The following is a 23,530-nucleotide window of genomic DNA, read 5'->3' as shown; positions in this document are numbered from 1 at the left end:
GGGTGCAGTGAGCATTTACGCCCCACAGGTGTCTGACAGATTTTTGAAACAGTGGTCCGTGAAAATGAAAAATTTTATTTTTCATTTGCACAGCCCACTGTTCCAAAGATCTGTCAAACACCAGTGGGGTGTAAATACTCACTGCACCCCTTAATAAATTCTGTGAGGGGTGTAGTTTCCAAAATGGGGACACATGTGGGGGGGTCCATTGTTCTGGTACCACAGTGGGCTTTGTAAACGCACATGGCCCCTGACTACCATTCCAAGCGAACTCTCTTTCCAAAAGCTCAATGGCGCTCCTTCTCTTCTGAGCATTGTAGTTCGCCCGCAGAGCATTTTACGTCCTAACATGGGGTATTTCCATACTCAGAAGAGATGGGGTTACAAATTTTGGGGGGCATTTTCTCCCATTACCCTTTGTAAAAATTGTAAATTTGGGGAAAAATCTGAACTTTAGTAAAAAAAAATGTTTTTTTCATTTACACATCCAATTTTAACGAAAAGTCGTCAAACACCTGTGGGGTTTAAAGGCTAACTGGACCCCTTGTTACGTGCTTTGAGGGGTGAAGATTCCAAAATGGTATGCCATGTGGGGTTTTCTGCTGTTCTGGCACCATAGGGGCTTTTTAACCCCTTAAGGATGCAGGACGTAAATGTACGTCCTGGTGCGGTGGTACTTAACGCACCAGGACGTACATTTACGTCCTGTGCATAACCGCGGGCATCGGAGCGATGCCCGTGTCATGCGCGGCTGATCCCGGCTGCTGATCGCAGCCAGGGACCCGCCGGCAATGGCCGACGCCCGCGATCTCGCGGGCGTCCGCCATTAACCCCTCAGGTGCCGGGATCAATACAGATCCTGGCATCTGCGGCAGTGCGCGATTTCAATGAATGATCGGATCGCCTGCAGCGCTGCTGCGGGGATCTGATCATTCAGAACGCAAAACAGAGGTCCCCTCACCTTCCTCCTTCCAGCTCCCGGCGTCTTCTGCTCTAGTCTGAGATCGAGCAGACCAGAACAGAAAATAGACGATAACACTGATCTGTTCTATGTCCTATACAGACCAGTATTAGCAATCATGGTATTGCTATGAATAATCCCCTCCCCCAATAAAAGAGTAAAACGTCCGTTTTTTCCTATTTTACCCCCAAAAAGCGTAAAAAATTAATTTAATAGACATATTTGGTAACGCCGTGTGCGTAAATGTCCAAACTATTAAAATAAAATGTTAATGATCCCGTACGGTGAACGGCGTGAACGTAAGGTAAGAAAAAAAAAAAGTCCAACATTGCTGCTTTTTTAATACATTTTATAAAAAAAAAATTATAAAAAATGTATAAAAAGTTTTTTATATGCAAATGTGGTATCAAAAATTTTTACAGATAATGGTGCAAAAAATGAGCCCTCATACCGCCGCTTATACGGAAAAATAAAAAAGTTAGAGGTCATCAAAATAAAGGGATTATAAACGTATTAATTAGGTTAAAAAGTTTGTGATTTTTTTTAAGTGCAATAATAATAGAAAAGTATGTAATAATGGGTATCATTTTAATCTTATTGACCCTCGGCATAAAAAACACACGTCATTTTTACTGTAAATTGTACTGCGTGAAAACAAAACCTTCCAAAATTAGCAAAATTGCGTTTTTCTTTTTAATTTCCCCACAAAAATAGTGTTTTTTGGTTGCACAATACATTTTATGATATAATGAGTTATGTCATTACAAAGGACAACTGGTCGCGCAAAAAAAAAGCCCTCATACTAGTCTGTGGATGAAAATATAAAAGAGTTATGATTTTTAGAAGGCAAAAATGGGCTGAGTCCTTAAGGGGTTAAATGTGACATGCCCCCCCAAAAACCATTTCAGCAAAATTCACTTTCCAAAATCCCATTGTCGCTCCTTCACTTCTGAGCCCTCTATTGTGCCCGCCGAACACTTGACATACACATGTGAGGTATTTCCTTACTTGAGAGAAATTGGGTTACAGATTTTGGAGAGCTTTTTCTCCTATTACCACTTATAAAAATTCAAAAACTGAGTCTACAAGAACATGCAAGTGTAAAAAATGACCATTTTGTATTTTCTCCTTCACTTTGCTGGTATTCCTGTGAAACACCTAAAGGGTTAAAGGGGTACTCCGGTGAAAACCTTTTTCTTTGAAATCAACTGGTGCCAGAAAGTTAAACATATTTGTAGATTACTTCTATTAAAAAATCTTAATCCTTCCAGTACTTATTAGCTGCTGAATGCTACAGAGGAAATTCCTTTCTTTTTGGAACACTGATGACATCACGAGCACAATGCTCTCTGCTGACATCTCTGTCCATTTTAGCAACCATGCATAGCAGATGTATGCTAAGGGCAGCATGGTGGCTCAGTGGTTAGCACTACTGCCTTGTAGTGCTGGGGACTTGGGTTCAAATCCCACTAAGGACAACAATAAATAAAGCGTTATTATTCTTATAATAACGTCAGCAGAGAGAACTGTGCTTGTGATGTCATCAGAGAGCATTCCAAAAAGAAAAGAATTTCCTCTGTAGTATTCAGCAGCTAATAAGTACAGGAAGGTTTAAGATTTTTTAATAGAAGTAATTTACAAATATGTTTAACTTTCTGCCACCAGTTGATTTAAAAAAAAAAAAAAGGTTTTCACCGAAGTACCCCTTTAACACACTTGCTGAATGTCATTTTGGATACTTTGAGGAGTGCAGTTTTTAAAATTGGGTCATTTATGGTGTATTTCTAATATGAAGACCCTTCAAATCCACTTAAAAAAATTCCGATTTTGAATATTTTGTGAAAAATTGGAAAATTGCTGCTGAACTTTGAAGCCCTCTGATATCTTCCAAAAGTATAAACATGTCAACTTTATGATGCAAATATAAAGTAGATATATTGTATATGCGAATCAATATATAATTTATTTGGAATGTCTATTTTCCTTACAAGCAGAGAGTTTCAAAGTTAGAAAAATGCAAAATTCTTCATCAAATTTTAACGAAAATTTACAACTACCATAAAGTAGAATATGTCACGAAAAAACAATCCAGAATCAAATTTATAAGTAAAAGCATCCCAGAGTTATTAATGCTTAAAGTGACAGTGGTCAGAATTGCAAAAAATGCTCCTGTCCTTAGGTCATAATGGGCTCCGTCCCCAAGGGGTTAAAGTTGGACATGAAAATTAAAACATTTTTTTTTTCCCTGAAATGCTGGCATTGCCCCAAATTTTTCATTTTCACAAGGGGTAATAGTAAAAAAGCCCCCCAAAATTTGTAACCCCATTTCTTCTGAGTATATAAATACCCCTTTTGTGTAAGTAAAGTGCTCTGCGGGCGAACTACAATGCCCAGAAGAGAAGGCGTGCCATTGGGCTTTCTGAGAGAATTAGGCAGGAATTGACGGCTATGTGTGTTTACAAAGCCCCCATGGTGCCAGAACAGTGGACCCCCTCCACACGTGACCCCATTTTGGAAACTACACCCCTCACGGAATGTAACAAGGGGTACAGTGAGCATTTACGCCCCACAGGTGTCTGACAGATTTTTTTTAACAGTCGTCCGTAAAAATGAAAAATTTTATTTTTTATTTGCACATCCCACTGTTCCAAAGATCTGTCAAATGCCATTGGGGTATAAATGCTCACTGCACCCCTTATTAAGTTCTGTGAGGGGTGTCGTTTCCAAAATAGTATGCAATGTGTTTATTTTTTATTTTTACTGTTCTGGCATCATGGGGGCTTCCTAAATGCGACATGCCCCCAAAAACCATTTCAGCAAAATTTGCTCTCCAAAAGCCCAATGTTGCTCCTTCCCTTCTGAGCCCTCTAGTGCATCCACAGAGCAATTTACATATGAGGTATTTCCTTACTTGAAATGGGGTTACAAATTTTGTGGGGCATTTTCTCCTATTACTCCTTGTGAAAATGAAAAGTTTGGGGTAACACCAACATTTCAATGTTAAAAATCTAATTTTTTATTTTCACGTCCCACTTTAATGAAAGTTTGTCAATCACCTGTGGGGTGTTAAGGCTCACTGTACCCCTTGTTACGTGCCTTGAGGGGTGTAGTTTCCAAAATAGTATGCCATGTGAGTGTTTTTGTGCTATTATGGCACCATTGGTGCTTCCTAAATGTGACATGCCCCCCAAAAACCATTTCAGCTAAATTTGCTTTCCTAAAGCCAAATGTGACTCCTTCTCTTCTGACCATTGTAGTTTGCCCGCAGAGCATTTTATGCCCTAACATGGGGTATTTCCATACTCAGAAGAGATGGGGTTACAAATTTTGGGGGGCATTTTCTCCCATTACCCTTTGTAAAAATGGTAAATTTGGGGAAAAAACTGCACTTTAGTGAATTTTTTTTTTTCATTTACACATCCGAATTTAACGAAAAGTCGTCAAACACCTGTGGGGTGTTAAGGCTAACTGGACCCCTTGTTACATGCCTTGAGGGGTGTAGTTTCCAAAATAGTATGCCATGTGTTTTTTTTTGTTTGTTTTTTTTGCTGTTTTTTTGCACCATAAAGGCTTCCTAAATGTGACATGCCCCCCAAAAACCATTTCAGAAGAATTCACTCTCCAAAAGTCGCTCCTTCCCTTCTGTGCCCTCTACTGCGCCCACCGAACACTTTACATACACATATGAGGTATTTCCTTACTCGAGAGAAATTGGGTTACAAATTTTGGAGGGCTTTTTCTCATATTACCCCTTGTAAAAATTCAAAAACTGGGTCTACAAGAACATGCGAGTGTAAAAAATTAAGATTTTGAATTTTCTTCTTTACTTTGCTGCTATTCCTGTGAAACACCTAAAGGGTTAACAAACTTTCTGAATGTCATTTTGAATACTTTAAGGGTTGCAGTTTTATAATGGGGTCATTTATGGGGTATTTCTAATATGAAGGCCCTTCAAATACACTTCAAATCTGAATTGGTCCCTGAAAAATTCTGATTTTGAAAATTTTGTGAAAAATTGGAAAATTGCTGCTGAACTTTGAAGCCCTCTGATGTTCCAAAAGTAAAAACATGTCAACTTTATAATGTAAATATAAAGTAGACATATTGTATTTGTGAATCAATATATCATTTATTTGGAATATCTGTTTTCCTTACAAGCAGAAAGCTTCAAAATTAGAAAAATGCTAAATTTTCTATTTTTTCATAAAATTTGGGAATTTTTCACCAAGAAATTATGCAAGTATCGACAAAAATTTACCACTTACATGAAGTAGAATATGTCACGAAAAAACTATCTCAGAATCAGAATGAAAAGTAAAAGCATCCCAGAGTTATTAATGCTTAAAATGACAGTGGTCAGATGTGCAAAAAATGCTCCCTTCCCTAGGGTTATAATGGGCTCCGTCCCCAAGGAGTTAAGCAATCCTGGAACATTAGCAGGCCACATTTTGGTTTTTCCAACACTTTTTAAAGGGATTTAATAAAGTATACAATTTTTAAAGGAAGGGTTCTTAAGGGAATTAGGGTTATGGGACATTATGGGAGTTGTCCTTTTTTAACAGCTGAATAGCCGCATATTGGGGCACAGTTTCACCAATAACCCCTGCTAATCTTTCAAGTGTCTACAGCAATGATGGGAAACAGACGGACTAAACAATGATTTGACTCACAGGAGATGTCTTCTTCGTTGTCTTTCCTTTTCTTCTTCATCTGTCCCACAAGCCAGGTCTTTGTTCAGCTACATCTTCCTTTGCTAAGTGATGTCCGGAAATTATTGGGTCCTCACTTTGTCAGCAGATCCTCTTTCTTTGTATGACAAAAATAATCATAATAACCCTGTCACACACTGCGCCTCCTAAATATAACCCTGCCACACAATGTGTCCCCCAAATACACCTTGCTAGACATTATGGGGGAGATTTATCATTGCTTTTAGAGCATTTTTTTGGTCTATGTTTAGGCGCAGTTTAGGCGCAAGCAGCATATTTTGAGACTTTTATGCGCCTTTTGATATAGACAGTTTTACTCTTTTTGCCTACCCATAGAACTTTTCTTTTTGACCATGCAGTGGTCACGTATTTATCATTTGTGACTTTTGTCAAAAGAACCTATTTTGTGCGCAATGTACATTTTTAGGTGTGAAGCTGCACCACCTACCAGTAGACGTGAGAATAATTTCTACCTTCCACAATTCAAACTTTAACCCCTTCCCGCAGAATCCCGTCTATAGATGGCGAATTGCGCAGGTCCTTCGCGCATTCCGCCGTCTATAGACTGCATTCAGTTAACCCGGCTGCTACGACACTCCCCGACAGGTGGAGGAAGCCGCCGCTTGGAATGATCCCCTTCTCCAGGAACGCAGGTTGGTTCCAGCCGACCGTCCAACTCCCGACCGGAGGATACGAACGAGGCCGCTCCCGATCAGCAAATCAGTCGAACTCCTTCCATAGCTAGAAATAGCAAAAGTGCTGTCCCAATAGTAGTTCCCCCCACAAACGAGACCAGCTCCATCTTGAGGGTCAAACAGGAATGAATTTAATGGGGCTACCTGCCCGGTATTTATGCAGGCCTCCACCAGGTGAATACTCCCCTAGAGGACCTGATGGAAGACTGTAAAACATAGTGGACAGTAGCCAATCGCAGTGGTTTCAACATAAGCCCTTCCCACTTTACCCATACCTCCCTCCTCTCTATCCCCAGACAACTGGGAAGAAATCCAATTATCTCCCAGGACAAAGAAATCCAATTATCTCCCAGGACAAATAAATTAAATTATCTCCTAGGACAGAGACAATCGCCATCCCAGAACACAACAAGAAAACACATTGAAACATATAAAGGACGAAATAGAAGACGGGCGGTAGCTTCCAGCGGGGTTTGGTAGATAAAGGGTCAGTTTTTAGTTCCATAGGATTTGTACCGAACACTGCTGATTTTTCTTCGGGTCCCAAAAACGTCCGCCGCCTCGTGGTCGGCGAACGACGACCACCCGTACGAGTGGAATGGAGAGGTGTCTGCGGTTAACCACAACCTTCTAATTGGGACCAAGAGGGTAACCAGCAGATGGATCCGTCACACAGCTCCCCCCTTGTGGGACACTCCGACAGACCCGGCTTGACCCTTTTGGCGGGTCAACTTGGGGATGACCGGACTAGGAGGTGGTAAGAAAGTCGGTTTGCCGAGACAATCCATCTGCATTCCCGTTCTACTTACCGGGTCGGTAGCTGATGGTGAAGTTATATGGTTGTAAGGCCAAACTCCACCGCAGCAGTCTTCCATTGTCTCCTGAAACCCGGTTAAGCCAGACTAGGGGATTGTGGTCCGTCACAAGGGAAAATTCCTGTCCATACAAATAAGGGCTTAATTTTTTCAATGCCCAGACCAGGGCCAAGCACTCCTTCTCCACTGCCGCATAACTCACTTCTCAGGGTAACAGCTTTCTACTGAGATATGCGACAGGGTGTTCTCCATCTTCCCCGACCTGGCTCAGCACAGCCCCCAGTCCAAACATGGAAGCATCTGTGTGGACGAGAAACTGTTTGTTAGGGACTGGGGCAGCCAGGACAGGGGCACTCACAAGAGCTTGTTTAAGGGCTTGAAACGCAGCTTCACAAGCTGTAGAGCACAGGACCTGCTTAGGGAGATTTTTCTTGGTCAGGTCAGTCAGGGGTTTAGCAATAGTGCTGTAGTCGGGGACAAAGCGTCTATAGTACCCTGCTGTCCCTAGGAAGTCTAGCACCTGGGTCTTAGTGATAGGTGTGGGCCAGTTAGCTACTGCCTCTATCTTGGCTGGCTCGGGTCTCTGGCTCCCACACCCCACTCTGTGACCCAGGTTTTGCACTTCAGCCATGCATAAATGGCACTTTTCTGGCTTCAATGTCAGGCCAGCGGCTCAAATTTTGTCCAGGACTACCCCTACATGCACCAGGTGTTCCTCCCAGGACCCACTGTAGATCGCAATGTCATCCAGGTATGCACAAGCAAATTCCTGGTATCTATCGAGAAGTCTATCCACCATGCGCTGGAAGGTAGCTGGGACATTCTTCATCCCAAATGGCATGACCTTGAATTGGTACAAGCCAAATGGGGTGACGAAGGTCGACTTAAGGATAGCATCCTCGGCCAGAGGAATCTGCCAGTAGCCTTTACACAGGTCTATGGTGGTCAGATAGCGCCCCGTGGCAATGCGGTCTAATAATTCATCTAATCGGGGCATCGGGTAGGTGTCAGTGGTGGTCCGCTCGTTGAGTCACCTGTAGTCCACACAGAACCGGGTGGTCCCATCCTTCCTAGGCACCAGGACTACTGGCGAAGCCCACGGGCTATCAGAGGGTTTTATGACCCCAAGCTGGGTCATTTCCTTTATCTACTTCCGCATTTCTTCTCGGACTGCTTCAGGGATACGGTAAGGGGGTTGTCGCAGAGGGTTCTGTCCAGGGGTCTCTACCTTATGCCCGAGCCACCTCCTCCAGCTCCCTCAGAGGCAAGGCTAACAAGAGAGTATGTTCCAGGAGAAGGAATCCACCCTAAAATGGACATTCCACTGTTCTCCTCTCACCACCCTACAATGTTCTTTGAGACACAGTGTCCGGCCGCAGCCCAACCGACTTTGATCTCTTCGCCTGGCACTGAGTGCACTACAGTGACAATTCCAAGTACTCCTGTGTCTGCTCCAAGTATTCCAGGACTACCCTCACCAAGCCTTATGGGTCACGCCAGTCCTTCAGAAGATATGACTCCTGTTTCGAGTCCTCAAGAGGGTCCCACAAGGACCGAAGTTGCCAGGGAGTTGTCTTTTGGATCTTTGGAACAGTGGGCTGTGCAAATGAAAAAGTAAAGTTTTCATTTTTAGAGACGACTGCTCAAAAAATCTGTCAGACACCTGTGGGGCCTAAATGCTCACTGCACCCCTTGTTAAATTCCTTGAGGGGTGTTGTTTCCAAAATGGGGTCACATGTGGAGGGGGTCCACTGTTCTGGCACCATGGGGGCTTTGTAAACACACATTGCCTTCAATTCCAGCCTAATTCTCTCTCAAAAAGCCCAATGGCATCCCTTCTCTTCTGAGCATTGTAGTTCGCCCTCAGAGCACGTTACATCCACATATGCTGTATTTATATACTGTACTCAGAAGAAATGGGGTTATACATTTTGGGGGCTTTTTTCCTATTACCCCTTGTGAAAATGAAAAATTTGGTGTAACACCAGCATTTCAGGGAAAAAAAACAAATTTTTAATTTTCATATCCAACTTTAACAAAAATTTGTCAAAGACCTCTAGGCTCACTATACCCCTTGTTACATTCCGTGAGGGCTGTAGTTTCCAAAATGGGGTCACATATGGGTGTGTTTTTTTCCTTTCAGGTCATGCGTTCATGTCAGAACCCTTGTAACGATCAGCCACCCCTGTACAAATCACCAATTTAGGCCTCAAATGTACATGGTGCGCTCTCACTCCTGAGCCATGTAGTTTGTCCATAGAGCATTTTACGTACACATATGGGATATTTTCGTACTCAAAAGAAATTGTGATAGAATTTTTGGGTGTCTTTTTCTCCTTTTACCTCTTTTGAAAATGAAAAGTATGGGGCAACACCAGCATGTTAGTGTAAAAATTTAAATTTTTTACACACTAACATGCTAGTGTAGCCCCCAACTTTACCTTTTCATAAGGGGTAAAAGGAGAAAAATCCACCCAAAAATTTGTAACACAATTTCTCCCGAGTACAGAAATACCCCATATGTGGCCCTAAACTGTTGCCTTGAAATACGACAGGGCTCTGAAGTGCGAGAGCGCCATGCACATTTGAGGCCTAAATAAGGAATTTGCAATAGGGGTGGACCCGGTAACAACGATGGGGCTTGTCTCCACCAAAACCCTACAGCAGTGTTTCCCAAACAGGGTGCCTCCAGCTGTTGCAAGTCTATGGCTGTCTGGCAATACTGGGAGTTGTGGTTTTGCAACAGCTGGAGGCTATGTTTAGGAAACACTGCAGTATGAGGTGTTTTTCATTTTTATTGGGGGGGGGGGGGGGACGTGTAAGGGGGTGTATATGTAGTGTTTTACTTTTTATTATGTGTTAGTGTAGTGTAGTGTTTTTAGGGTACATTCACATGGGCAAGGGCTCACAGTAAGCTTTCCCCGCAGCTCAAACTTGTAGAAGGAAACCCACTGTAAACCCACCCGTGTGAATGTACCCTGTACATTCACATGGTGGGGGGGCGCCCCAAACCTTCAGCTGTGGCAAAATGACAACTCCCAGAATGCACTGACAGACCGTACATGCTGGGAGTTGTAGTTTTACAACAGCTGTAGGCACACTGGTGGGGAACCACTGAGTTAGAAAACAGACTCTAGCTCAGTGATTCCAACCGTGTGCCTCCAGCTGTTGCAAAACTACAAATCCCAGCATGTACGGTCAGTCAATGAATTCTGGGAGTTGTAGTTTTACAACAGCTGGAGGCACACGGGTTGGAATCCCTGAGTTAGGAAACAGACTCTAGCTCAGTGTTTCCCAACCAGTGTGCCTACAGCTGTTGCAAAACTACAATTCCCAGCATGGCCAGACAGTCAGGGATGCTGGGCATGTAGTTCTGCAATATCTGGCCCTTCACATGTTGCAGAACTACAACTCCCAGCATGCCTGGACAGTCTGGGCATGCTAGGAGTTGTAGTAATGCAACAACTGGGGAAGAACAGTTTGGAGATCGCTAAGTAGTAGTCTCCAAACTGTAGCCCTCCAGATGTTGTAAAACTACAACTCCAAGCATGCCCAGACTGTCCAGGTATGCTGGGAGTTGTAGTTCTGCAAAATATGAAGGGCCAGATATTGCAAAAGTACACGCCCAGCATCCCTGACTGTCTGGCCATGCTGGGAATTGTACTTTTGCAACATCTAGATCGGCTACAATTTGTATAACCGTATAATGGTCTCCAAACTGTGCCACTTCAGATGTTGCAAAACTACAACTCCCAGCATGCCCAGACAGTCAGTGCATGCTGAAAGTTGTAGTTTTGCAACATCTGGAGGACCACAGTTTAGCGACCACTACACAGTGGTCTCCAAACTGTGACCCTCCAGATGTTGCAAAACTACAACTCCCAGCATGCCCACACAGCCTTTGGCTGTGTGGGCATGCCAGTAGTTGTAGTTTTGCAGCTTTTAGAAGGCCACAGAGAAGATCACTTACCGCGATCTTGACTGCAGCCTTCTGCACACCGCACTTTCCGGCCACTCCTCCTGCGTTTAATTTTTCATTTGCACAGCCCACTGTTCCAAAGATCTGTCAGACGCAAGTGGGGTGTAAATGCTCACTGAACCCCTTATTAAATTCTGTGAGGGGTGTAGTTTCCAAAATGGGGTCATATATGTGGGGTCCACTGTTCTGGCACCGGGGGGCTTTGTAAATGCACATGGCCCCTGACTACCATTCCAAACTAATTCTCTTTCCAAAAGCTCAATGGCGCTCTTTCTCTTCTGAGCATTGTAGTTCGCCCGTAGAGCATTTTACGTCCTAACATGGGGTATTTCCATACTCAGAAGAGATGGGGTTACAAATTTTGGGGGGCATTTTCTCCCATTACCCTTTGTAAAAATGGTAAATTTGGGGAAAAAACTGCACTTTAGTGCAAACATTTTTTTTTCATTTACACATCTGATTTTAACGAAAAGTCGTCAAACACCTGTGGGTTTTAAGGTTCACTGGACCCCTTGTTACATGCCTTGAGGGGTGTAATTTCCAAAATAGTATGCCATTTCGGGTTTTCTGCTGTTCTGGCACCATAGGGGCTTTCTAAATGTGACATGCCCCCAAAAAACCATTTCAGCAAAATTCATTCTCCAAAATCCCATTGTTGCTCCTTCCATTCTGAGCCCTCTACTGCGCCCAGCCAAACACTTGACATTAACATATGAGGTATTTAATTACTCGAGAGAAATTGGGTAACAAATTTTGGGGGGCTTTTTCTCCTATCACCACTTGTAAGAATTCGAAAACTGGGTCTACAAGAACATGCAAATTCAATTTTCTCCTTCACTTTACTGCTATTCCTGTGAAACACCAAAAGGGTTAACACACTTACTGAATGTCATTTTGGATACTTTGAGGGGTGCAGTTTTTATAATGGGGTCAATTATGGGGTATTTCTAATATGAAGGCCCTTCATATCCATTTCAGAACTGAACTGGACCCTGAAAAATTCTGATTTTGAAAATTTTGTAAAAAATTGGAAAATTGCTGCTATACTTTGAAGCCCTCTGATGTCTTCCAAAAGTAAAAACATGTCAACTTTATGATGCCAACATAAAGAAGACATATTGTATATGTGAATCAATATATAATTTATTTGGAATGTCTATTTCCCTTACAAGCAGAGAGCTTCAAAGTTATAAAAATACAAAATGTTCTAATTTGTCATAAAATTTTTAAATTTTTCACCAAGAAATGATGCAAATATCGCCAAAAATTTACCACTACCATAATGTAGAATATGTCATGAAAAAAGAGTCTCGGAATCAAATTTATAAGTGAAAGCATCTCAGAGTTATTAATGTTTAAAGTGACAGTGGTCAGATTTGCAAAAAATGCTCCCCTCCTTAGGGTCATAATGGGCTCCGTCCCCAAGGGGTTAAAGGGGTACTCCGGCAATTAGACATCTTATCCCTGAGTCTGATTACTGTTGATCACGGGGCTGGAGCATTGTGACATCACGCTCCGCCCTCGCAAGCCTATGAGAGGGGGCGTGACAGTGTATCACGCCCAGTCCCATAGGCTTGCATTGTAATCAGACCCGGCGCGAACACGCTCCGGGGACTTATTTTAAACAGGGTGTGGCGTGCAAGATCACTGGGGTCCTCAGCGGCGGGACCCCCGCGATCAGGCATCTTATCCCCTATCAAGCGCCGGAGTACCCCTTTAACCCCTTAAGGACGCAGGACGTAAATGTACGTCCTGGTGAGGTGGTACTTAACGCACCAGGACGTACATTTACGTCCTAAGCATAACCGCGGGCATCGGAGCCAGGGACCCGCCGGCAATGGCCGACGCCCGCGATCTCGCGGGCGTCCGCCATTAACCCCTCAGGTGCCGGGATCAATACAGATCCCGGCATCTGCGGCAGTTCGCGATTTAAATGAACGATCGGATCGCCCGCAGCGCTGCTGCGGGGATCCGATCATTCATAACGCCGCACGGAGGTCCCCTCTCCTTCCTCCGTGCGGCTCCCGGCGTCTCCTGCTCTGGTCTGTGATCGAGCAGACCAGAGCAGGAGATGACCGATAATACTGATCTGTTCTATGTCCTATACATAGAACAGATCAGTATTAGCAATCATGGTATTGCTATGAATAGTCCCCTATGGGGACTATTCAAGTGTAAAAAAAAATGTAAAAAAATGTAAAAGTAAAAAAAAAGTGAAAAATCCCCTCCCCCAATAAAAAAGTAAAACGTCCGTTTTTTCCTATTTTACCCCCAAAAAGCGTAAAAAACATTTTTTATAGACATATTTGGTATCGCCGCGTGCGTAAATGTCCGAACTATTAAAATAAAATGTTAATGATCCCTTACGGTGAACGGCGTGAACGAAAAAAAATAAAAAAAAGTCCAAAATTCCTACTTTTTTAATACATTTTATTTAAAAAAAAAATTATAAAAAATGTATTAAAAGTTTTTTATATGCAAATGTGGTATCAAAAAAAAGTACAGATCATGGCGCAAAAAATGAGCCCCCATACCGCCACTTATACGGAAAAATAAAAAAGTTAGAGGTCATCAAAATAAAGGGATTATAAACGTACTAATTTGGTTAAAAAGTTTGTGATTTTTTTTAAGCGCAACAATAATATAAAAGTATATAATAATTGGTATCATTTTAATCGTATTGACCCTCAGAATAAAGAACATACATCATTTTTACCGTAAATTGTACGGCGTGAAAACAAAACCTTCCAAAATTAGCAAAATTGCGTTTTTCGTTTTCATTTCCCCACAAAAATAGTGTTTTTTGGTTGCGCCATACATTTTATGATATAATGAGTTATGTCATTACAAAGGACAACTGGTCGCGCAAAAAACAAGCCCTCATACTAGTCTGTGGATGAAAATATAAAAGAGTTATGATTTTTAGAAGGCGAGGAGGAAAAAATGAAAACGTAAAAATTAAATTGTCTGAGTCCTTAAGGCCAAAATGGGCTGAGTCCTTAAGGGGTTAAACTCCTTCACTGTATTTGCAGCAAACACTTCTGAAGGAAGGCTATTCCATGCACAGAGGCGGTTCTCTAATTAGGCGATTTAGGCGGCCGCCTAAGGCCTCGCGCTAAAAGGGGCCTCGCGGCCGTCTAAATCGTGTAGTTAGAGCAGTGATTTTGGCGACATTTTTTTTTTCAAATGTCCTACCGCAGCCTGCGGGCAGGGAGGAAGGGAAGCCTGCGTGCGCACTGCGCACACAGCATCCTCCTGCGTCCCCTGCGTGACCCCCCCTCCCCCTTGCTGCGCAGTGAGCCGAAAATGGTGCCCGACGGTGGAGCGAGCTGCATTTGCGCCGGACTGCCGTGGAACTGCAAGCGGCGCGGGCCGGCTTGCTTAAGGTACCGTACCCTTTCCACCCCCGTTACCCCTTCTCAACCCTGTCCAAAATCCCACCCCCCCCACCGTCACCCAGGTCCACCCTCTGCACCCCCCCGTCACACATGTCCACCCCCCCCTGTCATCCATGTCCGCCTTGTCTACCTCCCTGTCCATCCCTGTCACCCATGTCCTACCCGCCCTGTCACCCATGTCCACCCCCCCCCTGTCACCCATGTCTAGCCCCCCTCAAACCCCTGCCAGTCCAGTGTTTCCCAACCAGGGTGCCTCCAGCTGTTGCAAAACTACAACTCCCAGCATGCCCGGACAGGTCCATACTCATCCCACACCATGGCCAGTTAGGATGTCAGGTGTGTACACTGTCCGTAATAATGTTATAATAACATGTCCACACCCCTGTTCACCCCCCTGCCACCCCCTGTTCACCCCCCTGCCACCCCTGTTCACCCCCGTCACCCCTGTCCACCCCCCCGTTACCCATGTCCACTCCCCTGTCTGTCACCCATGTCCACCCCCCCTGTCACCCCTGTTCACCCCCCCTGTCACCCATGTCCACCCCCCTGTCACCCATGTCCATCCCCCTGTCACCCATGTTCACCCTCCTGTCACCCCTGTCACCCATGTCCTCCCCCTGTCACCCATGTCCACTCCCCCTGTCACCCATGTCCACCCCCCTGTCACCCATGTCCTCCCCCCTGTCACCCATGTCCTCCCCCCTGTCACCCATGTCCACCCCCATGTCACCCATGGTCCACCCCCCTGTCACCCATGTCCACCCCCTGTCATCCCTGTCACCCATGTCCACCCCCTGTCACCCATGTCCACCCCCCCGTTACCCATGTCAACCCCCTGTCACCCATGTCCTATCCCCCCCCCCCCCCCCCCCCCCCCCCAGTCACCCATGGCCATTAATTTTGTGGTATTGGGAAACCCCTTGGAGACCTGCTGGCTCATCGAGGATCAGGGGCCCTTTAAGTGGTGTTACTCTGGTAGCTCTGGATGAAAATATAGCAATATACTCTGATATAAGTATCCAGTCCAGTGTTTCCCCAACCAGGGTGCTCCAGCTGTTGCAAAACTACAACTCCAGCATGCCGGACAGCCTAAGTTTGTCCAGGCATGCTGGGAGTTATAGTTTTGCAACAGCTGGAGGCACCCTGGTTGGGAAACACCGATCGAGTCCATACTCATCCCACACCATGGCCAGTTAGTATGTCAGGGTGTGTACACTGTCCGTAATAATGTCATAATAACATGTCCACACCCCTGTCACCCCTGTTCACCCTCCTGTCCACCCCTGTTCACCCTCCTGTCACCCTGTCCACCCCCCGTCACCCCTGTTCACCCACCGTCACCCCTGTTCACACCCCTGTCACCCCTGTTCACCCCCCTGTCCACCCTCCTGTCACCCCTGTCCAGCCTCCTGTCACCCCATGTCCACCCCCCTGTCACCCATGTCCATCCCCTGTCACCCATGTCCACCCCCCTGTCCACCCATGTCCACCCCCCCCTCTCACCTATGTCCACCCTCCTATCATCCCATCACTCATGTACACCCCTCAGTCATCCATGCCCGCCTTGTCCACTCCGCTGTCCATCCCTGTCACCCATGTTTTACCCCCGTAGTCTAACCCTGTCACCCATGTCCACCCTCCTCTTCACCCATCTGTCCCTTTGTTACCCCAGTCCACCCCTCTGTCACTCCTGTCCCTCTTTTACCCCCTTGTAACCCTTGTCCACCCCTCTGACCCCCTGTCTCCCATGTCACCCACCTGTCATCCATGTCCACCCCCCCATCCAACCCTCTGTCACCCCTGTCCATCCCTGTCACCCATGTTCACCCTCCATTGTCCACCCCCTTGACCACATCCTTGACATTCCTGTCCACCCCCTCTGTCACCCCCTATGCCCCCGTCACCCATGTTCACTCTTCTACACCCATCTGTCACCCTTGTACACCTCTTACACCCCTCTGTACACTCCTCTACACCCCTCTGTCACCCATGTACACCCCTCCTACACCCCTCTGCCACCCATGTACACTCCTCTATACCCCTCTGTACCCAAGTACACTCCTCTAAACCCATCTGCCACCCATATACTCCTCTACACTCCTCTGTACACTCCTCTGTCACCCATGTACACTCCTCTACACCCCTCTGCCACCCATGTGCACTCCTCTACACACCCTCTGTACACTCCTCTACACCCCATGTACACTCCTCTACACCCCTCTGTCACCCATGTACACTCCTCTACACACCCTCTGTCACCCATGTACACTCCTCTACACCCCTCTGTCACCCATGTACACTCCTCTACACCCCTCTGTCACCCATGTGCACTCCTCTACACCCTCTAGCACCCATGTACACCCCTCTGTCACCCATGCACACTCCTCTCCACCCCTCTTTCATCCATGTACACTCCTCTACACCCCTCTGTCACCCATGTACACTCCTCTACACCCCTCTGTCACCCATGCATACTCCTCTACACCCCTCTTTCACCCATATACACTCCTCTACACCCCTCTGTCACCCATGTACACTCCTCTACACCCCTCTGTCACCCATGTACACTCCTCTATACCTCTAGGCCGCCTGCAGGCCCGGCTCTATAACTAGGTGGACCAAGCGCCAGGGGCGGCCAGGTCCGCAGTCCGGGGGGGAGGGGCTGAAAATTTGCTGCCCGCTCCGGTCTGTGTCCGCCCGCTCTGTCTGCCACCCTGTCCAGCCCAGGGAGAACAGGGGAGTCACGTGCGGCGTCATTCCCCCCTGCATCTTCACGCCGCCGTAAAGCGGGGAGCCCGGAACTGCTGCTGAGCGCGGGACGGATCTGCGTGTGAATAAGGTAAGACTGAGGAGAGGGGGGGGGAGGTGTTGTATATGTATTATTGATATTGGGGGGGGATGCTGGGGGTGACGAACAAGGAGGAAGGGGTGTATAATTATGATAGATGGGGGGAGGCTGGGGGGTTAGGACCAAGGATGAGGGGGTTGGGGGGTTAGTACCAAGGATGGGGGGGGTGTATATTTATGATTGATGGGTGGGAGGCTGGAGGGGTTAGGACCAAGAATGAGGGGGGGTGTATATTTATGATTGATGGGGGGGAGGCTGGGGTATTAGGACCAAGGATGAGGGGGGGGGGGAGGCTGGGTTGTTAGGACCAAGGATGAGGGGGGGTGTATATTTATGATTGATGGGGGGGGAGGCTGGGGGGTTAGAACCAAGGATGAGGGGGGGGTGTATATTTATGATTGATGGGGGGGAGGCTTGGGGGTTAGGACCAAGAATGAGGGGGGGGTGTATATTTATGATTGATGGGGGGGGGGAGGCTGGGGGGTTAGGACCAAGGATGAGGGGGGGGGGGGGGTGTATATTTATGATTGAAGGGGGGGAGGCCGAGGGGTTAGGACCAAGGATGAGGGGAGGGGTATATATTTATGATTGATGGGGGGGGAGGCTGGGGGGTGTTGGTGAGGATAACAAGGATGGGGGGTTTGGGGAGGTGTGAGGCTGAGGAAACCAAGGATAAGGGGGGGAGATGTATATGCATGATTGATAGATGCGGGGTCCAAAGAATATGGGATAAGTTATAGATTGTGGGGGGGTCCAAGCGCTGGGACCCCCGCGATCTCCAATACGGGCCTTGGCAGTCAGCTGGAAAAGAGGTATGCCGACCCCGCACGAAGTGCCGGCCGACACACCCCTCCGTATACTCCATAGAGATACATGGAGGGAGCGTGCCGACCACGGCTTCCTGAGGGGTCAGACATCGGCTTCTGGCATACTGACTGGGCCCGTGCAGGAGATCGTGGGGGGGTCTCAATGCTTGGACCCCCCGCAATCTATAACTTATCCCCTATCCAAAGGCTAATGGCAGTATTATGTTTAGGGCACAGTGCATGGCAGTATTATATTCAGGGCGCAGTGTATGGCAGTATTTTATTCAGGGCACAGTGTATGGCAGTATTATATTCAGGGTACAGTGTATGGCAGTATTATATTCAGGGTGCAGTGTATGGCAGTATTATATTCAGGGCGCAGTGTATGGCAGTATTATATTCAGGGCGTAGTGCATGGCAGTATTATATTCAGGGCGCAGTGTATGGCAGTATTATATTCAGGGCGCAGTGTATGGCAGTATTATATTCGGGGCACAGTGTATGGCAGTATTATATTTGGGGCTCAGTGTATGGCAGTATTATATTCAGGGCGCAGTGTATGCCAGTATTATATTCAGGGCTCAGTGTATGCCAGTATTATATTCAGGGCGCAGTGTATGGCAGTATTATATTCAGGGCGCAGTGTATGGCAGTATTATATTCAGGGCTCAGTGTATGGCAATATATTTGGGGCGCAGTGTATGGCAGTATTATATTCAGGGCGCAGTGTATGGCAGTATTATATTCAGGGCGCAGTGTATGCCAGTATTATATTCAGGGCTCAGTGTATGGCAGTATTATATTTGGGGCGCAGTGTATGGCAGTATTATATTCAGGGCTCAGTGTATGGCTGTATTATATTCAGTGGGTACAGTGTGTGGCAATATTACATTCAGTGGGTGCAGTGTGTGGCAGTATTTTATTTAGGGCACAGTATCTGGCAGTATTATAATGATTATTGTCGTCATACAGAGGATGAGGATCTGCTGACATAGTAAGGAGACAATGAAGTTTGGGCCTCAGACTCTGCAGAGAAGATGGAGCTGGAAGAAGACCTGGCCTCTGGACCAGAGGAAAAGGAACGACAATAGAGACGACGTCACTCAGGTCAGTGATATCATTGTGTATTCTCCTGACTGTCCCATCACTGCTGCAATTTGTAAGTTCTGCAGTGATGATGGGGACACTGTACTCCAATCTGTGGCCTTCAGCTGTTACAAAACTGCTTACCATAATGCCTGAGGCTCCAGACATGATGGGAGTTGTAGCTTTGCAACAGCTGGAGAGCAACTTGAAGCGAGGTGATTGGTGGAGGTCCCAGCATTCAGACCCCGCCAAAAAAAAAAAAATGGACTGCTTATTCTTAAATGTCAGGGTGTATTTTTGGTCCCAGTCCAAACCCCCTTAAAAAAAAGTCGCAAATTTAACCCCTTCAGGACCAAGCCCATTTTGGCCTTAAGGACCAGAGCGTTTTTTGCACATCTGACCACTGTCACTTTAAACATTAATAACTCTGGAATGCTTTTAGTTATCATTCTGATTCTGAGATTGTTTTTTCGTGACATATTCTACTTTAACATGGTGGTAAATTTTTGTGGTAACTTGCATCCTTTCCTTGTGAAAAATCCTATAATTTGATGAAAAATTTGAAAATTTTGCATTTTTCTAACTTTGAAGCTCTCTGCTTGTAAGGAAAATGTATATTACAAATAAAAAATTTTTTTATTCACATATACAATATGTCTACTTTATGTCTGCATCATAAAAGTGACGAGTTTTTACTTTTGGAAGATACCAGAGGGCTTCAAAGTTCAGCAGCAATTTTCCAATTTTTCACAAAATTTTCAAACTTACTATTTTTCAGGGACCAGTTCAGGTTTGAAGTGGATTTGAAGGGTCTTCTTATTAGAAATACCCCACAAAAGACCCCATTATAAAAACTGCACACCCCAAAGTATTCAAAATGACATTCAGTCATCATTTTAACCCTTTAGGTGTTTCACAGGAATAGAAGCAAAGTGAAGGAGAAAATTCACAATCTTCATTTTTTACACTCGCATGTTCTTGTAGACCCAATTTTTAAATTTTTACAAGGGGTAAAAGGAGAAAATGTATACTTATATTTGTAGCCCAATTTCTCTCGAGTAAGCACATGCCTCATATGTCTATGTAAAGTGTTCGGCGGGCGCAGTAGAGGGCTTAGAAGGGAAAGAGCGATAAGGGGATTTTGGAGAGTACGTTTTTCTGAAATGGTTTTTGGGGGCATGTTGCATTTAGGAAGCCCTTATGGTGCCAGAACAGCAAAAAACCCTCACATGGCATACCATTTTGGAAACTAGACCCCTTGAGGTACGTAACAAGGAATAAAGTGAGCCTTAATACCCCACAGGTGTTTCACGACTTTTGCATTTTTCATTAAAATGTGTGTTTCCCCCCAAATTTCACATTTTTCCAAGGGTCAATAGCAGGAAATACCCCCCAATATTTGTAACCCCTTCTCTTCTGAGTATGGAGGTACCCCATAAGTTGACCTGAAGTAGTTGACCTGAAGTGCACTATGGGTGAACTACAATGCTCAGAAGAGAAGGAGTCATATTTGGCTTTTTGAGAGCAAATTTTGCTCGGGGGGCATGTCGCATTTAGGAAGCCCCTAAGGTGCCAGAACAGCAAAATAACCCCCACATGGCATACCATTTTGGAAACTAGACCCCTTGAGGAACGTAACAAGGGGTACAGTGAGCATTTGCCCCCCACTGGTGTCTGACAGATCTTTGGAACAGTGGGCTGTACAAGTTTTCATTTTCATGGACCACTGTTCCAAAGATCCGTCAGACACCTGTGGGGTGTAAATTCTCACTGCACCCCTCATTACATTCCGTGAGGGGTGTCGTTTCCGAAATGGGGTCACATGTGGGTTTTTTTTTTTTTTTCGTTTGTCAAAACCGCTGTAACAATCAGCCACCCCTGTGCAAATCACCTCAAATGTACATGGTGCGCTCTCCCTTCTGGGCCTTGTTGTGCGCCCCCAGAGCACTTTGCGCTCACATATGGGGTATCTCTGTAGTCGGGAGAAATTGCGTTACAAATTTTGGGGGGCTTTTTTCCCTTTTACCTCTTGTGAAAATGTAAAGTATAGGGCAACATCAGCATGTTAGTGTAAAAAATAAAAAAAATTTTACACTAACATTCTGGTGTAGACCCCAACATTTCCTTTTCATGAAGGGTTAAAGAAGAAAAAGCCCCCCAAACCTTGTAACGCAATTTCTCCCGAGTACAGCGATACCCCATATGTCGCCCTAAACTGTTGCCCTGAAATACGACAGGGCTCCAAAGTGAGAGCGCCATGTGCATTTGAGGCCTAAATTAGGGATTTGCATAGGGGTGGACATAGGGGTATTCTACGCCAGTGATTCCCAAACAGGGTGCCTCCAGCTGTTGCAAAACTCCCAGCATGCCTGGACAGTCAACGGTTGTCCGACAATACTGGGAGTTGTTGTTTTTCAACAGCTGGAGGCTCTGCTTTGGAAACAGTGGTGTACCGGACGTTCTTATTGGGGGAGGGGGGCTGTGTAAGGGTATGTGTATATGTAGTGTTTTTAACTTTTTATTTTATTTTGTGTTAGTGTAGTGTAGTGTTTTTAGGGTACAGTCACATGGGCGGGGGATTACAGCGAGTTTCCCAGCGCAAAATTTGCTGCATCTCAAGATGCGAGAAACCCACTGTAAAAGCCTCGCCCATGTGAATGTACCCTGTACATTCACGGGGGTGGCGTGGCGGGGGGGGGGGGGGAAGAGGGGGGGGTCTTGCATCAGCTGTTGCAAAACCACAACTCTCAGCATGCATGGTCTGTTAGTGCATGCTGGGAGTCATAGTTTTGCAACAGCTGGAGGCACACAGGTTAGGGAACACTGAGTTAGAAACAGACAATGTTTCCCAACCAGTGTGTCTCCAGTTGTTGCAAAACTACAACTCCCAGCATGCCCTTCCTGAAGGGCATGCTGGGAGTTGTAGTTCGGCAACATCTGAAGGGCCAGATGTTGCTGAACTAAAACTCCCAGCATGCCTGGACAGTCAGTGCATACTGGGAGTTGTAGTTTTGCAACAGCTGGAAGAGCACAGATTGGAGACCATTATACAATGGTCTCCAAACTGGGGCCCTCCAGATGTTGCAAAACTACAACTCCCAGCATGCATGGTCTTTTAGTGCATGCTGGGAGTTATAGTTTTGCAACAGCTGGAGGCACACAGGTTAGGAAACACTGAGTTAGAAACAATGTTTCCCAACCAGTGTGTCTCCAGCTGTTGCAAAACTACAACTCCCAGCATGCCCCGACAGCTGAAGGGCATGCTGGGAGTTGTAGTTCGGCAACATCTGAAGGGCCAGATGTTGCTGAACTAAAACTCCCAGCATGCCTGAGCCTGGACAGTCAGTGCATGCTGGGAGTTGTAGTTTTGCAACAGCTGGAAGAGCACAGATTGGAGACCATTATACAATGGTCTCCAAACTGGGGCCCTCCAGATGTTGCAAAACTACAACTCCCAGCATGCCCAGACAGCCAAAGGCTGTCTAGGCATGCTGGGAGTTGTAGTTTTCAGACTCCTAGAAGCAGCAGTGAAGATCTTCACTGCTGCCTCTGAGGACTACATACTTACCCGTCGCTGCTCGTCCACGTGGCCGGTCCCGCGCTGCTCCTCGGTCCCGCCGCTGGATCAGGTAAGTCCGCCGGTCCCCACGTGTTCCCCCCCGAATGCCGCAGGTCCCCGCGAGCCCCTGCAGCCTTCGTCCCCCGTTCTGCCCGACTTCCAGGGGCGGGCAATCTGAACTTTCACCCCAGATCACTGTGATTGGTCCACAGGGACCAATCACAGTGATCGCTGACCAGGACCATCAATTGATGGTCCTGGGGGTGAAGCAGAAGTTGTCCCCTGCTGGAAACAGCGGGACTTCTGCCAGTTAACCCGTGCGATGCTGCGCATCGCCGGGTTAACTGAATGTCATTTATAAACGCCGGGATGCGCGAACGCACTGCACAACCCGGCGTTTATATATGACATTCTGCGGGAAGGGGTTAAGCCAGGTCAGACCTGGCTTACAAAACGTGCTGTAGCATTTAAAAAAAAAAGGTGCACAAAAAGTCGCAAACTGCTACTTTTTGTACAACTTTTTGTGAAGCTCCGCTCCCCGGCTATCTGCCCGCATCTACCTCCCACTGGCTAGCTGGTAGAACTACAACTTCTAGCATGTCCTCACTAAAAGAGCATGCTGGGAGTTTAGTCTTCCAACAGCTAGCTGGCAGGTGGGAGTGCGGGCGGGGGTG

This window comes from Hyla sarda, chromosome 10 (assembly GCF_029499605.1).
Source record: "Hyla sarda isolate aHylSar1 chromosome 10, aHylSar1.hap1, whole genome shotgun sequence".
In the NCBI taxonomy this organism is placed as follows: Eukaryota; Metazoa; Chordata; class Amphibia; order Anura; family Hylidae; genus Hyla; species Hyla sarda.
Note: the sequence above shows the minus strand (reverse complement) of the source record.